Raw genomic sequence first — 16,794 nt, 5'->3', positions numbered from 1 at the left:
TTCATTTATTTATTTTACTCTAATTTTAGCTTTCTTAATAAGTGCAACCTCAAATGGATTGAAATGGAAGTAAAATATGAAATAAGAGACTGGGGTCACTCCTGACACTAGGGACTGGAGTCTTTCCAGCTTCTCGAAGACAGGTGTATAGCAAAAGCCCTGCTCTGATGGAAATCCTTTACTCACTGCTAATACTATTCTAATATTCTAGATTTTTTTTTTCTTATTCCCTTTAGGTCTGTTCAGACATGAGGATCAGTGATGAGCCACAAAGGATAGACATATGTTTGTCAACTAACTACACCAGGCCTTTTTGTGACAAAAAGTGTCTGCAGAGCCACAATGAAGATAGAGCCTATGTTGGAGTAGAGTATTGAAGCAGAGGGAAAACAGAGGAACTGTGTGAGCCAGAAAAATTAAACTGCCTGTGGAAACATACACATAAAGAGGGTTCCTAGACTGTTCATTAATTAAGCTTGGAGACCAGAAAGATTATTGCACTAGAAATTATACTTAATAAAGGAGGCATCTGCTCTGGAGGAAAAGTGTGTCTCCTAGTGCCTGACATTGTTCCTGTATTTGCATATATCTGGAAGGAATTTTTCCCTACATACCTACAGCTATGATTTTCTTTTGTTCTACATATCCATCACAGGATAACCCCATTGACTATAATGGAGTGTCACCTGGAATGCATTTTCCTGTGCCTTAGAAGAAGAAATAATATATTGTGCATGGATCCTGCATATATTATTTAAATCGAAGAACTAAGAAAACAGCATGAAATGTATTCATCAGCTTGACTGACAGAGGTGTTGCAGACCTGCAGGTCAGTGGAAAGTGGGGACAGAGGCATCTCCTCTTTTGCATTCTGAGGAATTCTGAGGTTATTGAAGATTTTTAATGGTGGTGCAATCAAATCATTATAAGTAAAAAGCTACAAAATCAAATTCAGAACAATGAATGCATCAGTTCATTAATGGAACCGTTCCAGCCATCTGGTATTCATATGTTCTACACTAGGGCTGCTATTGTGCAGACATAAATGACCCAATCTTACCTTCCAGCAAGAGCTTTCATTAACTAAATATATCCAAATTCTTTATTGCTCAGCTAGTATTACAGGTCCTATCCTGTGTTTTGGAAAGGCTGGATTTTGGGGGATTTTGTTCAGTTTTGGTCAGTTAAATCTTCAGTCCCGCACTATTTCCCCTTTGGGTTTGTGTGTGTGTTGCTCATCCCATTGTGCACATGGCACCTCTTGGAAAACTTTTAGTGACTTCTGCTGCTGAAGCTCTAGAAAAGAAGGGAAAGAAGGGGTCAATTATTATTTCAGTAAAAATAAAAACATTAAGACCTAGTAAGAAATACTGTCTCTTGAAGGAAAAATTCTAATGTAGTGCTGAGTTTTTCACTTGGCATTATTTACTATTTCAAATTATAGCTCCAGCAGCTTTCCAAAGCCCACAGAATCCCAGAATGAGTAAGATTGGAAAGGATCACAGCAGGTGATGTGGTGCAACCTCTCTGCTCAAGGAGGGTCATCCCAGACCACATAGTACGGGATTGTCTCCAGATGCTTCTAGAATATCTCCAGTGAGGGAGAGTCCACAACTTCTCTCAGCAGCTTGCTCCAGTTCTCACTCACCTACAGAGAAAAGAAATTCTTCTTCATATTCAGGTGGAAATTCCTGAGCATCAGTTTCTGTACATTGCCTCTTGTCCTACTGCTTGGCACCACTGGCACCACCAAGAAGAGCCTGGCTCCCTCCTCTTGGCACCGTCCCTTCAGATATTTATAGATGGTAAAGAGGTCCCCTCTCAGCTGTCTGTTCTTGAGGCTGAACAGGCCCAGCTCCCTCATTATTTCCTTGCAAGAGAGATGTTCCAGCCTCTTTGTTGTCCTTTGCTGGATTCATTCCAGGAGCTCCATGTAAGACCTGGCATTTAACCAGACCAAACTGATGTACAAAGCTATATACAGTACAGAGGCATGGCACTCAATTTATTGGTGTAAAAATATCATCCAGTTCAAAATGAAAGGACACAGATAGGATAAATTATGGATTTTAGATGCTGTCGATTGATTAAGGATTGCTGTTGGAGTAGGATTTTATGTTCATTGGACGTTGCAGTTAGAGCCAAAGGGGCGGGTGCTGAAGCGATGGACCCAGCAGCTGCCACTGCACTTTCTGGAGGTAAAGCTTTCATTGTTTTCCCTGCATCCTCATTTCCCCCTCATTAGAAGGGGGTTTTCAGTAATTTTATGGCAGATCAGAGCCTTGTGCTTGATGAAAAGACAAATCAGAACATTCACTATCTAGTCATCCCTTAACACCCTACAAATAAAGGTTTTACAACAACCTGCGAAACAGAAGGCTGAATGAGTAGCAGTGTTTGGGCAGCATGAACACAGAGCTTCCATGAAACAGCAGTGGTGACCCAGCCCCAGGCTCCAATGCAGGTGTTCCACAGAGCTGAAGGACACTTGGGAGTGTTCAATGCTTCCCATGGGAGATGCTTGCCCAGCCTCTCCCCACACCTTCCCTCCATGGAACCTGCAGCTATCCCTGAGCCTGTGCTTACCACAAAAATGTAGCTCCTCCTCACTGTCTCGCCTCCCTCTCCACAGTGAAGCCACAACCAACAGCTTCCTGGCCTCCCATCCAGGAGCCTCCTGGCAACCTTTTGCCCCCATGCACGCTCCAGACAAACCCCATATGCTTCACACAGCCATCAGCTCTCTTTGATGCATCTCGTGGCATGTGATCCATAAGACTGTTAACAATAACACAGAGGTTTATGGTTCTGTATGAGTTGTTTCTGGATTAGTCACTAATGCACTGAACTCCTTTTCATCTTCAGTGGTAACTACCTGAAGCATCTTGCAAACCCTAGTCCAGTCATCTCAAGACAACATGGATGTTGCAAGTGCCAGAACAAACGCAAACCTTCTTTCACGAAGAGCCCTGAGCCCTGCTCACTTGGACAGCCACTGCTCTTATTTCTGGTGCTGGCATTGTCTAAACAGCCTGATCAGATACATTTTGCCATAAAGGCTGTGACAATCAACCACCTCCTCTGCTTTTGTGGATATATTCCTAATCCTCAGCATGCTCAGGCACCTATGGACACCCATTTTTCCTTCAATCCTGGCCTTACAATCCTGCTGTTAGGGGCTGGGCATGGGCAGAAAGCCACAAAGAGCCAAAGCTTGTCTTCCAGGAGCACTATGATCACATTCACTTTTAAGCAATCTGCTACTTTTCAGAAGGAATAGGATATCCTCAGATCCAGATAATAGGAGGCTGAACCAGGGAGAGACCGAGTTCCATGGAAAAAGCTGCTCTTTTGCCTTGAGAACTTGGAGTTTTTAGAGGAGTTTGTGGCTCACAGAACCTCATGCACTGCAGTTGCATCATAGCAGGAGCCCCGAGGAGACTGAACCAAGGCAGAAGCACTGCCACAGAACAAAAATAACATAGCTTTATGGATAGGGATGCTTTCTTTCTGTGAGATTTCTGATGTGTCTGAAGTTTCTCTGAAAAACAGCATGTTTTGTAACTGTAGGTAATGTTATTTGCTCAGTTTTCTAACTGTAGATAATGTTATTTCCTCTGCACCCTGTTCTGAACAGAGATCCCCAACATATGAGCACTGAGCTTCAGAGAGTATGTACGTAACAAATGAGCAAAAAGTCAGACTCCAGAGAGTGCTTTATTCTTTGTGAATTGTTGGAGCTGTTCTTTGTATTGTACACATGTTTTAGCAATCTGGGACTTTCACAAATGGTGGGACTCTACGAAATAAAAACTGATCAATAAAAAGTGAATATGCTGTTCAAGGTCTCTAATTATTCCTATCTCAGATAGATCTGAAGCATGCCATTTTTTCCCCCAGGAATTAGTAGTGATCTCATCAAATGTTTCATTCAAAGCATCCATTGCACTGAAAATTTCAACACATTTCCAATCCAAAATGAAATTATCCATTGCTACCCACACCAGAGTATGCTGCATAGAGAAGTGACAGAGTGAAGAGACATCTTAAGTGTAAATTCCCAGAATTTTTTTTTAAATTAAAAACACCAGAGGTACTTTCCAGGCCCAGACCAAAGAGGAATTAGATGTTTAACTTTTCTGGGTTTGTATGACTAATCTTGCTGCCACTCAGTTGAAACTTTATGAATGCTGAGAATGAAATATAAGTATATCAGTGTCTGCACATGTTAAGCATACTTATGATTTGAATCAATTCACTAAATTGAGCACATGGAACTTACATGGTTTGTTCTGGAAACAAAAGTTTTTCCACACTGAAGGATGTGAAAACTACTTCCCTATCTAATGCAATTCAGTACATCTGTGTGTAATTACATAAACACGTCTCAGACCACAGAGCACCACAGCCAAGTCTCATAGCAGTTACATTCATTAAACATCAGACCATGTGATCTTCCCTGGACCTTCAATATTTGCCTGTTTGTAAGATTTACTGAATATTCCCTATATTTTCTATTTAGAGCAAGAGTGGCTGACTGAGAATTAATGACATTATCCTTGAATAAATGACAAGTCAATGTTTCAGGGCTGAGCAAGCATGCCTGAAGTCACTAACAGAAAACATAAGAACTGAAAAAACATTGCTGCTTTAACTATATCAGTTAGCTGAAACTGGACTCAAAAACAGTTTTCTTTAAAATGTTTGCGATCATTGTACCTTCATATAATTCCATCTTATGCTCATTTTCCCATGAGCTCAGGATGCTATTTTCTGCTATTTTCCTTCAGGGGTCAGTAGCTGGAGTTGCTGCAGAGTAACCATAGGGATGCTAAGCAGTGGTGATTTCCAATTTGCAGATGTAGTAGCTCTTAGCAGCAAGCACTGTCCTACTGAAGAAGACTCCTGCATGCCTGAGGTTGTAGGTCTCTACCCACAGAGATGTAAATCTTGTCAGATCACCCTTTGCTTGAAGATTTGATTGCATTCAAGTTCATCTTGGTTCTTATAGTGGTATCTGGGAACTGGGTGAGGACAGGACAGATTTTGTAGGCATGTACAGGCAGTTTGTCCAAAAAGATGAGTGAAATCTGGTTTATACTGAAGCTGCAGCAGATATACTGCCACAAGACTGGAATAGTCAATTCTGCATTTTGAAGACTTGCTCTCTAATCAGTGACTCATGTATATCATCCCATTCCTATCATCAGGAGAGGACACACGCAGTTTGAGCATATTGTTTCAAGACTGCAGTTGTCCAGCCCGGATGTGGCCTGTGCATAGGTGAGCAAACTACTAAAACCTGTCACCATAAGTGGTGTGTGGATGCTAAACCACCTAGTAGAGCTTGTAACAGAACATGCTTTTTGGTCACCTCTTGCAAACACTTGGTAGCTTGCTTGGAACAGGTAGGAGATGAAAACCAGCACTTTCCAAAGTTAACAGCCTGCTGAGTACTTAACAAAACTTTTCAGCATGTTGGTCTAGGCTCAGAGCAAAATTACAGTGCTGAATACAAAAACAAGGTTTGTGTGTTGACAACTTCCTAAAGAGAAAGCATCTCACCAGCCATGACAGCAAGAGACCTGCTCCCACTGATACCATACCTTTGTTAATAACCATACCTGTGGTGCAGCAGATATTGCCAGTAGCAGACAGTGTTGTTGCCATACAAGCAAACATCATACTTGAAAATTGTCTCTACTGCTTTTTGGGTCCTTGAGAAATACGAGTGCTTTAAGTGGTCTTCGTGCTTCATAATAGGCTTTTGTGCTGCTGGAGGCACTGATGGCTTGTATAGCTGTAGGTAACCTCCTCAGAAATCTTACTACTGATTGTAGATAGAAATGCTTAGCCATTTCAGCTACTGAACTCCAAGTGTTGTGCAACATACATCTTTTCACTTGATGCAAGTACATGCAAAAGTGGCTTCTAGGTGCTCCTGAAATCCAATGAAATCTGACTATTTCACACTAAAAACTTATGGAAGGCAGGGGGTGGGGAAGAAGAAACAATTTGAACCTGGTTTTGTATAATAAAATATTTATTCTAATGTGGAAAACTATCTGTTGTGCAACCCCGTGCCTTTCCAAGGATGAGGGCTCGGCGAACTTGTAAACTGTACCTGTGACTGGGGCTCCCAAAAGCCTCTTGCCGACATCGGCAGGAGATTCGAAAGTTTCACAGGAGAACTGTGGCTGTTCCAGAAACACAAAGTTTCACCCGCGGCAGCCTCCGCGGCAGCCTCCGCGGCGGGGAGCGCGGCCGCGGGCGGGCGGGGCGCTACACCTGGGCCCGCCCGGCGGAGCCGCGCAGGCGGAGCGGGGGCGCGGCGGCGCCGCGCTCCGTCCAGCCGCGCCCGCGCAGCCCCCGCAGGTAAGCGCAGCGCGCCGGGCCGGGGGCGGAGCGGGGCGGGGGGGTCCCACCATTCTCGCCCGCCAAAAGGTGCCTGCTCCCCATTCCCCGAGGGCTCCGTGCCCACGGCGCTCGTCGCCTCCTCTCTTTGGCTGCTTCTCTCGTGTTTCCGAACCTGGTCTGAGTCCCGCGGCGCGCAGTGCTGCGCCGGGCGGCGCGACTGTCGGGTCCTCTCCGGCGAAGGGCTCCTTCGGGATGGGCTCGGGTCAGGCTGCTATTCCTGCTGGACTAAGGTCTCCGGGGCTGGCCTAGAATAAGTGATGGGCACTTGTTTGATTAAGGAACGCTAACAGGACTTACTTAGGGTTTGACCTCATATTTTTCTTTTTTCCTTCCCCACCCCTCCCCGCCTTTCGTCACCCCTTCCACCCCGAATTCACTTTGGAGTTATTTATACCAAATTAAGGCAGTGGAAAATGTCCCAGATAAAAAATGGTTGCCACCTCTCTCTCCTGACTTTCTCAGTCCTTCGGACGAAGAGCGTGCTCAAGTCCGATGGGAGCACTGTCGGTGTACCCATGATGTTTACAAAGGTAAAGGATAGGGAGAAGATGAATGACAAGCACAAGGGTGTGATTTATTCGAGAAAGACCGGGAGCGGGGGGGAGCAGGAGGGAAGCTAGAGGACAAAAGCCGTTAGCAAACTGAAGTGAGAAGACAAGAGGTGGAACCAGAGGGACCAAGTTTCTTCCTCTCACTTCTTTTCCTATGTTCTTTTAAAATAGCTCCACAGTGGGAACGATACCAGAAAACTGCTTCCTATGGAAATATGTGCAAAGTTTTCATTATCACAAAAATATGTTGGAATGTCTAAATTTAATTTTCTTGGGGATATCTCTGTGAAACAAACTCACACCTTCACAGATTTCAGTTGTCTGTGAATGTTAGAAGCTGCCTAAATCTCCCCCTTTCTTCTTCTTTTTTTTTTTTTTTTCATCCTTATTTGCTCCAAGTTTGGGTTGGTTTTCTGTGTGTCGTTTTCTTAATTGTTGTTTGCTTGTTTGGTTGGTTTTTTGTTCGGTTGGGGTTTTTTTGAAGTTTCAAGGCAAAATAACTTGGGGGAGACCCTGTCAGCAACTTGTGTTCTCAAAGCATCGGGGCATTGGGGTAGCTGCAATCTTTTTACTGCTAAGAACTGCTGCAACTCTTATCTTTTCAAAGAAAGTTTTTGCATGCTAGTTCAGGTTTGCTGTGTTGTACCATTTGGTCTAAAATGAATCACTTTCAGGTCTGGGAGTCATGTTTCAATTTGGCGGCCAGGGCTGTGTGCCGTGCAGCCTGTTACTCTTGTGTGCGGATGGGATACACTGCAGTATAAAATAATATTTCTGGCAATTTCAGCAGCGGACTGAAGCAATACTCTGTGTGCACAGGCTAAGTGAGGCTCTGCCCTGCAGCTTGCTATTACTGGCTATAGGCGTGCCGCATGTTTTCCCTTAACTGATATGGGCTCGGACTTACCAAGCAACTTGATAGGCCTGTGTTTTACTGTTGTTTTTATTAAATATTAACCACACAAAATTAAATGCTGTTTTGCTCCAGAATAGATTGATGCTGTCTCATGCTGTGCAGTTGTTCATGAATGGTGGTTGTTTTCCTTTTTGTACATCAAATAACCAAGGGAATGTTACTTAGGAATACTGAGAAGCACTGCTGCATGATCAGTGTGCTGCTGTCTTTATCACTCCCTGTTACAGATTGCAGTAGTTAGACCCTTGGCTGCTATAAAGCTTGTTCTGAGAACTTAGCAGTAGTGGTGCTGGTTGAAGAGAGGAAAACATTGGCTGGTGTCTGCTTTCTCTTCCTTTGCTCTTCAAAACAAATATTGAGGGTCAAAAGGTTAAACAGCTTTTGAGACGAAACACATGGAAAATGCAAAATTAAAGTAATGCTGCACTGCGTACCCAGCTTTAATATGTGAACTCCACATGTAACAGACAATCTTATCACTCTGAGCAAAAATACTTTATGGTCATGTGGTTTTCATCAGTAGCTCTGGAAGATTGTAACTGAAATATAATTCCTTCCCTGCTTAAAAATGGGAAAAAATAAAAATTTGTCTTCAACTTGGTTTTATAGTGTCACACAGTTAAACTATTAGGGAAATCCAGGAGAGGTTGTTGAAGAAAGTGTTTTGCTCTGCTTTGTACTTACATGTGATTCACTTTGATATCACTGTGATGAGCCCTTAATAACATGTTCATGGATAGTTAGTTGTTTCCCAGTGGCCTATCCATATTGAGCTTGCTTTGTCTCTTATTCAGAGGTTTAAATCAAAGGCAAGTAATTCTTCTGAGCACTTTATTCCTTTAGGAGACCACCACTGTCTTCCCTTTGAATAACGAGCAGTTTGGGCACTGTCAGAGGTGAGCTGCCTTCTCCAGATGTCAGAAGAGCTGGCTTTGAGCACCTCTAGGTGGTGACCTGCCAGCACTTACTGAGTACTGTTGCTGTGTATCTGGCTTTTTTTATCATATGGATGCAGAGATAATTGAATGCAGCTCTTTTGCCATCAGGGCTGAGTGGGGAACTCCTCACAGGCTGTCACTTAGGGTCTTGCTAATGCCCAAGAATATGAGGAAGAATTTGAGAGTGGTAACCAGTACTGTGTGGCAGTTGTCCTTTTCACTGTTGTTTCCCTCACAAAATTAGAATTTGCTACGTAAGTGCAATTTCCTCCCTTTCAGAAACAAAAGTGCATGTAATTTAAGGAACACTTAAATTCAGCTTAAATTCATCTAAATGGGGTATTTACAGAGTTCCTGCTACACATAATGCCAGGGAAAAATGCATACAACTGTTTCACTGAAAGAAGAATAGAGCAATCAATATGTGATCCCTCCAACACCTTCAGTTACTGGATTAGCTCTTTATATGTCATGCATTTCACTGCTTCATCTTTCACAATGGGCTGTGTTATTTTTTCTATCAGTTTTGTAGGGTAAAAGGAAAACCAACTTTTGAGAAAATAAAATGTCTTTTCTTTTTCCATCTTTCCATTTCCTTTTCTTTAAGATTTATTTCAGTTTAGGTATGGTCCTCATTTGTTGCCTTAGGAGTTTTGATAATTTGAAAGGAGAACGCTGCTCTCCAGAAGTGCTTGATCATAAGGGACTTGAGGCAGTAATGGCTTCAGCTGGCAGGGTTATCTAGCATCTGATGTGTTTTTGACTTTTTCAGGAGTCACGAGGTGATACTGTAGAGATGTGGCACTCCTCAGCAGTGATGCATTAGGGGTGAACTTACACACTTCTTGTTTTCCCCCCATCTGTTTTTCTTCATAGCCAAAGCAGAAGCTTAAGGCTTCATCCATGGCCCATAAATGTTAATGGCAAAATCTGTTTTGGCACTGAATGACTTTGGATCAGGGGCAAGGCTGATGGGTTGCTTTGACAAAAATACAAAATTATTCCCTGGGCAGAAGAAAGTTCTGTCAAGGAAATGAGAGCTGCTGTTCTACTTACATGTCAGGAAACCTGACTTTTGGTTTTCTTCATTTACATTTCAAGCTTAGTTTCTTTAAAACATGTGGAAGCATTGCCTGTGCATTCTTGCACTTCCATTGATGTACTGGTATATATGACAGTGAACATCTGAATGTCTGGTACCTTGGTTTGGTTTTTGTTGAAAGTAGGGGAGAATTCTGAGAAGTGCCTATCTTTGTGTACTCCTTCTCTCCTCCATTGGTGTTTCTTGACTGCCTGACACACTTTCCACACTCCCAAGCTGATTAACAGCACACCTGGCTTGCAAAATCTTGGTAATTGTTTGAGTGAAGGTTGCACTCTAGGATTAGTTTTCATTTTTTAATGACTGGTGTCTCTGTTGAAATGCTGTTTCTATTTGGGCATCACTGAGTGCCAGAAAAGAAAAGAGCCTTTGTGCTGGGTTGGGTAGTATATGCGAGATGGAGACACACATGGCAACTCCATGACCATGGCATTTCTCTTATAAGCTCTTGACAAACAACTTTGTGGTTGTTAAGGCATTGTATTTCTCTACAGAAGAGCTATAGCCTAACTTGGCTTCATGCAAAGTGTCCAGACTGGAATAGTTTGTGGATCATGTTTTTTTCATGATTTCCTCCTGGATCTGGGTCCTTCTTGACCCAGATACTGTAGGCAGTTAGGTTACTGCACATAAAGGGGAGACCATTGGTGCCTTTACCCCAGAAGTAAAGATGTATTTCTTCTTAAAAAGAAAGAGAATTTTCTCCCTTTGTTTCTGGCAAGCAAAAACAGCCAGACTTGCGGGGCTGCTGTGGTTCAAGGAGTCTGGGTAAGACATGCCTGCCCCTGCCAGCAGCACAGCCGGAGAGGGGGAACCACATCCCTCCTCCTCAAGCCACTCCCAGGATAAGTAGCCTGGACAGGGTTCTGGCTGGGGGTGTGTGCAGAGTGTTTTGCTTTCCAAGTGTCTTGAAGATTTGTGCTGGTAGACTTTGTGATGGATAATGGCCTGGCTGCTGGGGAAACAGGAGCAAAGCATTGTGCCTTACTGTTTCCCGCTCATAGATTCCAATGTGGTCTGCTGCTGAAATGATGGTAGGCAGTGTGGATCAGTGGCACAAGAAATGCCTTCAGCTTCAAAAGTGGGGAAGCTGGATCTCTTTTAGAAGGAAACATATTTTGGGACTACAGACAGTGTATTGCAGAAAACTGTATGTAGACTTTTGTGCTAACTAGATTACCTTTAATTTAGATTTCTTTAACTTGAAAGGCATTGGAACTGCCTTTTTTTTTTCTTTTTTTTTTGGCTTCCATGTCATATACTCTAGATAAAATTCAGAGGTCCTCTCATTTTCTTTCTAAAAATGCAAAGATGATAAATATGAGAGACCAATATTATCTTTCTGGTTTTGCTTCTGACTGTGACTAAGAGGCAGACACCTTATGAAGTGGATTTTTGAAACTGCTGGAAAAAAATGTCTATGACTTTGATAGTCATGTATGATAATTCTCAGTTCAGTGTAGGCCTCATGTTGCCATATTACAGACCATACTGTCTTTTCTGTAGGAATTTGCATGCCACAGTGACCTTTGGAGTAGGATGGATTTCACAGGCACTTAATACAGTACATCCATTTCTTTGCCAGCTAGAAAATGTATTGCATATTGCAGTGCTTGCAGGAGCAAGCCTGAAAGCATTGGATTGACATCAAAGGCAAGATCTTTCTGTACAGAATGCTGGAGATTGTAAGAGGGGTAAAAACCTGGCAAAGGAAATGCATACTGTTTTTCATTGCAAGCCCCTTTCCCTCCCTCTTCCCCATCTTTTCAGGGTGTGTGTGGCTAATATGAAATGGTGCTGGTACATTTTTTATGGGAGCAGAAGCTTTCCTTAGAAGAACTTTTGCCATTTGAGGATCGTTGTTTTCACCCTGGGTGGAAAAATATAGCTAAAGTAGTATCCATTTTTTATTAAGAAGAAGTTAGCTACAGCAATAAACATTGGATGAGTATTGAATGTTTACAGCATAGAGAAATTTATATCTTCTTTGAGTAAATGGGTGATTGTTTAATAGCAATGAGCTGAATGTGAGCTCTAGCAAAGACTTACTGGAATACAGGCAGAGAAGAGAGATGCTGTACAGGTCACACCTGTTTTTGAGGTGGTAGTACTTCAGGTTGGTGTAGGAAAGGAGAAAGACTGATAGACTGATAAACTCTGAAGTTTTCATAGCTACATAGCTTTCAAGCGTGGCAAGTGTTGTTTTGTCTACGGTGAAGGGTTTTTGATAAAGGGTCTGTAGCTGCTGGATTTCACTAAATGTTTAGTCCTTGATAGGACAGTCTGCTTTTGACCTGTTGTGGTTGTCAGATTTGCCAAACAATGTCCTGAAGCTTTGAGCTGCTGCTGGTGACAGAGCAAGGGAACTGGGGTGGCATTGCATAGCTGCAATTTGTGAAGGACAGCATGCCTTCCCCAGCCAGGATGTGGGAGTCTGCAGCCCGGGTGTTTTTGCAGGAAAAAAACCTCAATTTTGTTTGCTGCTCAAGTCTGAATCAGCTTTGCTGGTGTCAAGTGAGGTGGAAAGGCTGAAGGAGGGGTGGAAGGCTCTGGGGGTGCCGCCAGTGCCACAGTCGCTGTCCCTTCAGCTCACAGCACAGAAGGCCAGTGAGTGGTGAGCACCCCTACCTTCCTGCTGCTTTGGATCAAGGAGAAGCAAATTGTCAGAGTTGTCCAATTGTCAGCCGGATGGCTGGTGGCAGGAGACCTTAGGGGAGGACTGCAGGTTAGTACCTCAAGCCAATGGAAGTGTCAGGAAAAGGTCACCTTGTCCCTAGATGTTGCCTTGCCCTGGGAGGGCCTGTGGTGGTCGCTATTGTGGTCAGTATTTTTTTGGTCTGTGTGCCTATGTTAGGTGCTCGCTGACTCTCTTGGTGGGATCTGTTTTCTTGTGGTTACTGTGTTTTTTTACAATCTCTTACTGCAACAGTGGTGTCACTGCTTGGGTCCTGGAACTTTCAAGGTTTCATGGTTGTGTTACTAACCATTTTCTCAGTTACTTGTAACCAAATATGAAGTAGCAAAGGATGGCAGTGTGTATGTCCGCCTGATGTTCTAGCCGGACATTCCTGAGCTCTTTCACTGATACTCCTGCTCATATAAGTGCACAATTGTGCACTTTTGTGCATAATTTAGTTGTTTCAATGCCTTTTGTGACAGGTGTGTTTTCAGTGATTGTATGTAGAGACTGGATCAGTAGTTTTACAAGATATGTGCAGTCTTCTTATGAGTTGCAGTGGAAATTGTTTCATGTGGTAGGGAAGCTATAATGTAGGATATAAAGGGGAAATTTGGCTACCTTGCCTAAGGTTGTGCTTATAGGAGTAAACTTCGTGGCACATTTCTGTAGTTGCATGATGACTTTGAATATATAAAACTAATTATTGAAGTAAAAAGCATTTGTGAAATTGGTAGGGCAATGTTAGATACAGAAGCATAAGTTCTGACTGATAAGCTTGTCAATCCCAAAGGAGAGTGAAGTGCAGCAAGGTCTATATTACTACTGTGTTGTGTGTCAGTGACTATTGCACTTGGAAGGTGTCTTTGCAAATGTGTTCATAGCCCTGCTAAAGTTTTGTATGTTGTATTGGCAAATTATTAGTACAGGAGAATAACTGAATGTTTCCTGTGTCCATCTGAGAATGTCTCCAGGAATTTCTGTCCTGTTGGGATGAACGACCCAGCTAGTAAGAGTATGATGTCCTGTATGCCACAGTGACACTGGGATGTACTAGGAGTTATGTTTGAGCCCATGTTAACCATCCATGTAAGCATTAGATTTGGTTGAGGAGCAAAGCCTGAAGAATTCATTGGGAAGTGAAGAATTCATTGGGATTTTCAGCCATTTCTACCCACTTGTCTCCCTGTTTGTTGTTACATTCCTGCAGACACAAGTCCAGTGTATCAATAGGTCATTGCCCCTTCATTCCTGTTGCCAAGGAAATGGAATTCACAAATTGTTTTCCTGAGATACTTCTGTGGGACAAACAACTTCAGAGAAATGAATGTGTGGATAGGTACCCAGCATTCAAGGAGTATCATCTTGAGTGTGACTTGTACTTGGAAGTTATAAATGTCTGTCGAGTTTACTGGTCTTTCTGTCTTTCCTCTTCCTTTCTGTCCCTCCCAAAAATGTGTCATACATGGAGAGCAGTTCTGTGGAAATGAGCCAGGTACCTTTGAGCTGCCCTGGGCATGGTTTCTGCACAGGGCTTAGAGAGCTGTCCTAATGCATCTAGGAAGCATATCAGGACTTTGCTCCTCCTAAATATTTTGATGGAACTACTGAAAACTTTACCTCAGAGCAATGTATTTCCCTGTACAGAAGGCTTGCAAACAAAAGAAGACTTTTTTGCATTAGTGTTTGCTCCCCTAGTATTTTATCTTCTTGTTTACAGTAGTTACAGTGTCCTATTTCAAAAGCCCATGCTAGTGGGACTGGAAACTGACTGAGACTTCAGGGCATTACTAAAATCAGAACAATCCTGGTATTAATGAATGGACTAAAAATGGGTCTTTAGAATTATTCGGTTTTGCAAACAGTTGATAGGAACAGCATAGGTTAATGCCTGCTTCTCCAAGAAGTACAGTGTGCTTCTGTTTCCTGCCTTGGATTGCTTAAGTTGCACATGCAAAAGAATCCTAGGAGATTCAGCCTAGAGGAAAAAAATTCAGGGGGAGATGTGCAAGCTGATGACAATCTGATGACAGGAGGGAATTACATGATTTCAGAAAACATAAATGCCTTAAAAATAATATGCCTGAGCAAAGGCTTATGCCATGATCCTGCATATTCCTATTCCCAATGTCTCTTCCACAGAGTTTCTTGCCATCAGTTGCACAGATTTTAATGACCAAGTTCTGTTTGAGAGACTTGTTTACAGCTTTTTCAGTTCTATATGCTGTGAATATTAGGAGGGGATCTATGTGGAGATCTTTGGTATAATTTTTGTGTGAAAACAGTTACTTCTTCCCACATAAGACTGGCACAAAAGTGCAGCGACAGCTTTGGCAAAGAAGCCACACCCTGCTCCTTCGTGCTTCATGTGAGAAAGGAGGGGGAGAAAATACTGACTTCTTGGAGCTCCCAAGATGAGGTGACATTTCTTAGTTGGTAGAAAACCCAAATGTGCACTTACCATGCATCTGCCTCCTGCAATTGCACCAAAAGTCTTTCTGTGCTCTGTATATGCTTCTGACTGTTCCTCTTGTGGTTTGCTTAACTTTCTTCCCAAGACCCTGTAAGTGTCATCTTATGTGTGACACATAAGCTGTGTCTCCACAAGAGGGGGGTGCCAGTATTGCTGTAGTGGGAAATTTTGAGGATTTGGTAAGTTATGGTGCTTTACTCTTCCTTGCTGCCTGGCAGTGTTGCCCACTGGGTTAAGTGGAGTGGCCTTGGAACAAGGCTGCTGCAAGACTGAAGGCAGCAGCTGACCAAGTAGTAGGCATTGGGTTACTCCAAAACACTGTCCATTCTGCCAGCATGCCATAGTGCATTTTTATATAGAATTATAGAAGGATTTGGGTTGGAAGGGGTCTTAAGGATCAGCTAGGTCCCAAGTCCCTGCCACAGATAGGAGCAGTTTCCACTAGACCAGGTTGCTCAAAGTGCTGTGCCGCATAACCTTGAACAACTCCAGGGATTGAGGTATCCACAGCTTCTCTGGGCACCCTATTCCTGTGTCTCATTGCTCTCACACTAAATAATTTATTCCTAATATTAATTGATATATACCCTCTTTCTGGGTCAATTACCCTCTGTCCTATCACTACATACACTTGACTCTTTCCAGCTTTTTTTATAAGCCCTCTTTAGGTACTGGAAGGTGCTATAAGGCACTTTCCCAGAACCTTGACTTCTCCAGGCTGAGCAACCCCACTCTCTCAGCATGTCTTCATAAGAGAGCTGCTTCAGTCTTCTGATAATTTCTGTGGCCCTCTCTGCCTTTGTTCGCTCTTTCTTTTGTTCAGAGATCCAGAGCTGGATGCAGCAGTCCAGGTGGGATCTCCTGAGAGGAACGTATAAGGTTGGCTGACCTAAGAGAGGCCACTCAGTAGTGGGAGGCTGAAAATCAGACCCAGCATGCCTAAGTGGGCTGTGTCAGGGATGAGAGAAGCTGTGCATGGGCCTCAGGCTTTGGTGTCATGGACACAGCTGGTGTGTGCAATTGTGGGATGCCTAAAAAGTCTGGTTTGTGGGTGGATTTCAGTACGTTCTCCTTTTGTGGCCTGGATCCCTTGAACTTCTTAGTTTATTTGTGTGGTCACAAAAAAAGTCTTAGTGGTTCCCAAGTAATGCTTTATGGCTTATGCTTTTGTTACAAAACTGTCTGAAGGAGGCTTTGAAGTGTGTATGTCTTTAAAGTTTGTACCCATGCTAATGTGCACCCAGTTCCAATGGAAGACCTGGAGGCAAATTACTAGTTAGTTCTTATTTTCTTTTTTCTTTAAGAATAATCCATTGATATTCAGTTGTGCTTTTGTCCAGTAGAATTGGTGTTTTTTGCCTTTCTTGCTCTTTAAAAGAGCTGCAAAAGGAGTTTATCTAAAAAATTATGAGACAGACTAGATGGTGCTTGGACACTAACCTTTCTGTCATCATATATGTTAGAGGACAGGATTTTTTTGGGTTTGTTCTGTTTTTAAATCAACTCCATTCTGCCCCCTGGATTTCTGTTTTCACTTGAATTTGTGGCATCTCCCAAGTATTCTGAATGAATATTTGCTGTTTCTGTTGGGCATTGTTTATATTGAGGACCTAGTCAGAGAAGCTGAATAATCACTGAAGTATGGTCTGAATTTACAACAGCCTACTTAATTCATGTGACCTCTTGCATGCACTAAGAGCCTGCCTGCTAAACACAGCTC

General features: G+C 42.9%; 1 protein-coding gene across 4 annotated transcripts in view; it reads left to right on the top strand.

Moving 5' to 3' along the window:
• The first annotated feature begins 6,328 nt into the window (after positions 1–6,328).
• The window catches only part of LPAR1 (lysophosphatidic acid receptor 1), a 71,131-nt gene continuing 60,665 nt past the window's right edge, over positions 6,329–16,794 (top strand). Inside the window, exon 1 of one of the 4 annotated variants that reach the window (XM_039733287.1) lies at positions 6,329–6,375. The gene's annotated coding sequence lies outside the window, so the exon portion shown is untranslated. Of the gene's footprint in view, positions 6,376–6,552; positions 6,648–6,870; positions 6,948–16,794 lie in introns of those variants that run through there. The other 3 variants (XM_039733290.1, XM_039733289.1, XM_039733291.1) reach the window with 3 other exon arrangements.

The sequence above is a fragment of the Passer montanus genome, unplaced genomic scaffold (genome assembly GCF_014805655.1).
Source record: "Passer montanus isolate IOZ18808 unplaced genomic scaffold, ASM1480565v1 scaffold85, whole genome shotgun sequence".
Lineage (NCBI taxonomy): Eukaryota > Metazoa > Chordata > Aves > Passeriformes > Passeridae > Passer > Passer montanus.
The sequence above is the reverse complement of the archived record's forward strand: the minus strand, read 5'-3'. Positions and strand labels throughout refer to the sequence as shown.